We start from the raw sequence: 6261 nt of genomic DNA, 5'->3' as shown, positions 1-6261 counted from the left end.
AAGTAATTTTGGTATCTTTCGAGATAAGTATCTTTTAGAACTTTTTAATGTAAGTATTTTTAGTACCTTTTAAGGTAGGCATATTTTGCACCTTTTAATTTCAGTATTTTTAGTACCTTTAAAGATAAGTATTTTTAACACTTATAGGTTGAGTATTTTAAGTACCTTTAAAGACAAGTATTTTTATATTTTTCAAGTAAGTATTTTTAGTACCTTTTAAGGTAAGTATTTTTAGTACCTTTTAAGACAAGTATTTTTAGTACCTTTTAAGATAAGTATTTTTGGTACCTTTTAGGTTAAGTATTTTAAGTATCCTACATTTGACTTTCGTAAACAGGATACAGGAAAATTGAAATATCGACACAAATGAAACTGATATTTTTTCATTTGATTATTTTTGCTCTCTTGTGTCTAAACTCTCAGCTTAATTGCATCAGAATTGTTCCATAGAAATACGGATATTGGAGAAACAAATCAGCAGTTATGTATATGTACATGTATTTGAAGATGAATATATGTACATATTTATAACTGTGGATTTGTTTCTCCATTTCAAGACTCATGCTACTATGAGTATTTTTTGATACGTATATTGTTGGTAACAACAATAACAATAATAAAAACAATAATGACAAAGGAATGACTCTTAGGGTGTCGTGACGTCATCCGGCCCCTCAGGTAAATGTCTAGTTCCACCATCATTCTTTTTAATCTCTGGAAAAAATCAGGTTTCACAAACTGCTAAAGTAGAATATTGCTCTAAGTCGAGAACTTACAAGCTGATCTTGATAATACTGGTTCATGCCTGCGTTTTACGGCAATAAAAAAAAATAAAGAAAGAGAAAGTAAAGCAACCTACCCTTGGCATTTTATTCTAAGGCTTGGTACCTGGTTGGCACCTGGCGGGTGCTGGCTAAGCGTTCAAGGTCACTTCGCAAGAGGCCATGGCCACGAAGCAGCGGTACAGACAGGACGTTCACACTCGAAATCACAGGGAGGGACAGAGTCCTTTTAAATGAAATTAAGTGAATGTATCACATTATAAGTGCTGGGGGCGGCGGGGGGCGGTGGGGAGGGAGACCATAGACTTATTCTTAGTCCATTCGGTACTGCGGCTCCTTGCCTGACTGGTAAGCTGTCTTGCTGGCTTAGAATATTGGTAACAATTATGCTGTCTAGTGAGTAACTTTTCCGTCAGCTAAAACTTGCCATTTCTTTTTTATTTGTTAAAAAATTGTCATGCTGTGCTCCCGGACACATCTCAATTTTTTTGTTGGGGGGTGCGAGCGCGGGTGTGTGGGCGATGGTTAAGGACAGAGACAGTTAGAGCTACCCTAAACAATTGTGGCGGTGGCCTTCACTTCTCAGGTGATGACAGACTCGCTTCTTGAAATACAGAAGGGGCCAAAGGAGTCTACATCCTGGAAGCGGATGGCGTGAGGGGATCACTTCTGGAGGTGCCACTACCTTATTATTTCGAAGCAAGACTTGAGCATGAGGTTAAATACTCCAAGTATACACACACACACACACACACACACACACACACACACACACACATATATATATATATATATATATATATATATATATATATATATATATATATATATATATACATATATATATATATGTATATATGTAAAAATATAAATATATGTGTGTGTGTTATATAAATAGAAATATGTATATATACATGCATACATATATACATACACACACACATATATATATATATATATATATATATATATACATATATATATATATATATATATATATATATATATATATATATATATATATACGTGTGTGTGTGTATGTGTGCGTGTTTCCGCCTTTTCCTTTACAGTGGGTGGCGCCAGAACCTGTTACTTTTCTGGCTTTCAGCATCTGTTCATTATGTGCTTGGAAGTTATTCGATTGTGGTGGGTTGCAGCCAGGGTAGAGTTGAAGATGAAGCTTTCAGCCTCATCCGCATAATGAAATGAAGATCTAGATTATCGGTCTAAGAAAGAAACGCGAATATATCTCATTCAAACTTGGACGAGAGAGAGAGAGAGAGAGAGAGAGAGAGAGAGAGAGAGAGAGAGAGAGAGAGAGAGAGAGAGAGAGAGAGAGAGAGAGAGAGAGAGAGAGAATATCAACTAACTGCGGATGCTACGTTATCTAAAAGTTGTATTTAAGCTATTTTCCTTCTGTTTTCCCAGAGTAGTATGGCGTCATTTAAGGGAGCTGGTGTGTTGTAATCTAAAACGTTATTCTCGTGTCGACAATGTCTCATCTTGTTTTGTCTTTAATTCAATAATATTGATAACCGAATAAACCGAATTTTACTCAAAATTACCGAATATTAGCCAAAAACATGATTCAGATCAAGGACTAGACCTTGATTCCGATGAAAGTAACGACATCGTACATTCGCTACAGCGAAGTCACAAGAAAATAGCTTTCCTTTTGCGCTTCCTAAATTCAACGAAGCCAAAAGTAGGTATCTGGCAGAAATAAATGCTATAGTTCCCCCTTTCATTACCCAACGTGACGCTCTTACTTATTGGCATCTTCATATTAGCTTTCTATTCATATTTTTTTCGTATCATTTGCAACGATTGCGTTAAACGAATCCGTTGCTCGACGTCATTTTCGTATGAAGTCCTGTTGCAGTGATAGCAGCAGGAAAACGTAAGAAAAAGCAGTAAATTATCCTGTTTCCGCTGGCTTACCCCTAACTTGGAAAATCACTTCGAGTGGCCTGACATTATGAAGGAAATGCCTGAAGACATACCTACCATTTCCTTTCCTATCCGAAACTGACCGTCAAGGATGCACCCTGGACACGAAACACCATACCAACTAGGGAAAAAAAAAGGTATGCGAACATGAGCGTCCGGGACTATTGTATCATAGAAAACGAAAACATATTGGACGCAAACTTTGCTGTTGTCTTTTGTATTACTAACAAGTATTGTTGTCTCTCAGTAGGTATACCTTAACTGCATATAATTCCTTTCCATTTTAGCTCTCATCATTTTTTGGATGAAGTATGCATCATTTATACGCAGTTAATCATCCAGTTTCCTCTCATTTATGGGTGTAATAGATTTTCACTAAATTTGAGAACAAAAATGTCTCATAAAATCATTAAACCATGGAAATGACATTGTTGATTAACTTTTCAGTATAGTAGATATTACATTATACGTGGAATAAACACAATATTTTGATAGAAAGATTCATGAAAGCAGCATATTTTCGAGTTTCGAGTTTATTACAAAAGAACTCGACAAAGTCTGTTGTCAGAGAAAATGGTTGTATATTTATGACACACTGTTCCAAAGTAGACAAATCTATCCTTTCAAGAAATAGGGATTTTCTTACCACAGTAATCCAATTTGGGCAGCTTTCACTCGCTCAAGTATATCAATAATTCTCTAAATCAACGAAAATATAATTCAACCAGGTCATTTAAGCACATTTTGAACGTAGAAAAAGTAAATTTTCTTTTTAATTTTCTATTTGTCCGACATGCTCTTGTTGATTCCACACTGAGCTTGTAGATGTAAGTTTCTCAAGTTTCATATGAAAGTCGGCTGGAGAGGAAACTGAATGTCTCTCTCTCTCTCTCTCTCTCTCTCTCTCTCTCTCTCTCTCTCTCTTTATGAGAAATGATTGAAAAGTGAGGACTAGCACAACAAGGAACTGAAAATAGGAGGAGTTTCAAAGCTCGGGTGTTTTACCGGAGCTATAATTCACCATAAATACAGAGCAGTTTAATTATTTTGAAGTGATAATTTTACTTCGGATACCTGGACTTACAAACGGGGTTGGTAAATATATATATATATATATATATATATATATATATATATATATATATATATATATATATATATATATATATATATATATATACATATACATACACACACATATATAAGACTAATGCTTGTTTATTCTACATAAATTTTGGTATACCGTTGAATTTTCTATGAGAATTTCTTTTTGTATTAGCTAACATCGTCCTAAAAACATCAGATAGTTTTGAATGGTTAAGTTTTTATGACAATTTATGAACGGAAGCAGCTTCTGTTCTAAAACTTGGTCTCCTTTTGGCTGATAGACCAGATCGGCGAATTGTCTTTCAAGGCTAATGCTCTCTCTCTCTCTCTCTCTCTCTCTCTCTCTCTCTCTCTCTCTCTCTCTCTCTCTCTCTCTCTCTCTCTCTCTCTTCTGTGCGTGTGTGCGTCGCTGTTCACTGACAGCTTGGTGGATCTGTACATTAACTTGTATCTTCTGTATAGAAATCTTTCTTGAATAAGCAGTGCAATTTCAGGCCTTTGGTCACGATCGTCAGTGACGTTGTAAAAGAATGTTCCACCTCGGGTTTTTTGACGGTGAAGATATCTCTGTTGCGTTGAACCTGTGTGGTCAATGTAGCTATGTTTGAGGGATTTATATTCCCCTGCAGAGCATGCAAGTTTATAGACTTATATAAGGGATCTTTCCTAGATACTGACCCTCAAGGGTTTTCGGGGGTCGTTATCTAGGACTAATGTTTCTTGGGGGTCATTATCTTTATGATATTAACAGTCTTTCTTTTATGTTTTGACGGTAATCCCCAACGGGCTTGTACTAAACACGCCGCAGAGGTGGATACACACCGGGTTAAAACCCTTGGGGGTCACTACCTAGGAAAGATGCCATATATGTCACCTGTTCCCTCTCCCTGAAGGGAACCTTACTGTTCCTCTGGTCGTCTGTTATCTCTCTTGCGACGAACCATACTGTTTCTAAAATTCGTGAGCGATTTGGCGGTAGACTAACTGCTTTTAGCCAATCCTCGCTACTACTAAAGGTCTGGATATTGAACTCTTTCGTTATCCTCCTACGAATTCGTCTAACGTACTATTTTGATGACCATTGTTGGTTAAGAGTTACCATCTTGGCAAGTTCTTTGTTGATGGATTTACTGTAATGTAGTTGGAGACGACTGACCGTTTGTAGACTAACTGTAATATCTCTTCTAGCACTTAGACACCCCCCAGCATAGTACTAATAGTACAAAGATGACTGATGATACTGAAGAGAAATTATAGAAACAGATGGGGCAAACAACCAAAATGTCCTTGCAGTTTGGGCTAAAAAGAATAATTAAGCAAAATTAAGGAATGTTAGTATGGATAATGGAGTAATGAGAGCAAATGTTTTTAAAGAGAAGAGTGGGCAGTGTGAGAAAGGCAGTGGGAACATTGCAGAAGGCACAGAACAGCTGGTGAGAAAGGTGGCTGGATTCTTTGTAGGAAAAGCTGATTTTAGCCTTCCCTATAGATGCCAACAGACAGGGAAGGTGGTACAGGGATTATGAGTATCTGTTGAATTAACCTTTTATGAAATCCTTAGCCTGGAGAAAGGGGCGCAACGGCCAACATGTGGGAAAAAAATGTGGAAGCAAAAGTCATAGGTTCAGGTGAAAAAATGGAGCAGAATTTGCTGAGGTGGTTTGGTCTCGTTGGAAGAATAGGAGAGTATGAGCAATATTTTGGTAGCATAAGATGATAATGCGGTTGGCCTTATTTGTGCAAGGGCATTGGTGATTTGACTTTTTCATTGTTCTTCATATTCTTCAGTTTAAGGAAAGAGAAGAGAAAGCTTTTAAATGACTCATGCCAGCAACTTATCTAATATATATATATATATATATATATATATATATATATATATATATATATATATATATATATATATATATACGTATATATATAGGTACAGTATTTGTGTTGGAATGAAAGTATTGTCATCTTGGCAAGTCAGTAAACTCTACGTTATTTACACACCTTATTCTAAATCATAACGATTAGCGTGTATTGCATTGGCTGACAGAGAGAGTTCCACGTGTATATATATGTACAAATTTCGTAACAATGTTGCTTCTTACTCAGTTGTTTGGTTTTAATTTCCTTTCCGCTTACTCTGTTGCAATTTCTTGTCGGACTTGCAATATGAACATACTTCATCCCGAACTTAGGATTGAATTGCTTCGGTAGTATCAATACTAGACATCATAGGAAATCTTATGATCCGCTAACCTTAGCTGTGTAAAATATGGAAACCTGAGTATATGGAGAGAGAGAGAGAGAGAGAGAGAGAGAGAGAGAGAGAGAGAGAGAGAGAGAGAGAGAGAGAGAGAGAGAGAGAGATAATGCAACAACTAACTTTTTGTAATTTCGCGGGCGAAGCTGTGTAGCCCAGCGATAAAAACAT

The sequence above is a fragment of the Macrobrachium rosenbergii genome, chromosome 42, assembly GCF_040412425.1.
Source record: "Macrobrachium rosenbergii isolate ZJJX-2024 chromosome 42, ASM4041242v1, whole genome shotgun sequence".
NCBI lineage: Eukaryota > Metazoa > Arthropoda > Malacostraca > Decapoda > Palaemonidae > Macrobrachium > Macrobrachium rosenbergii.
This window is presented reverse-complemented; position numbering follows the sequence as displayed.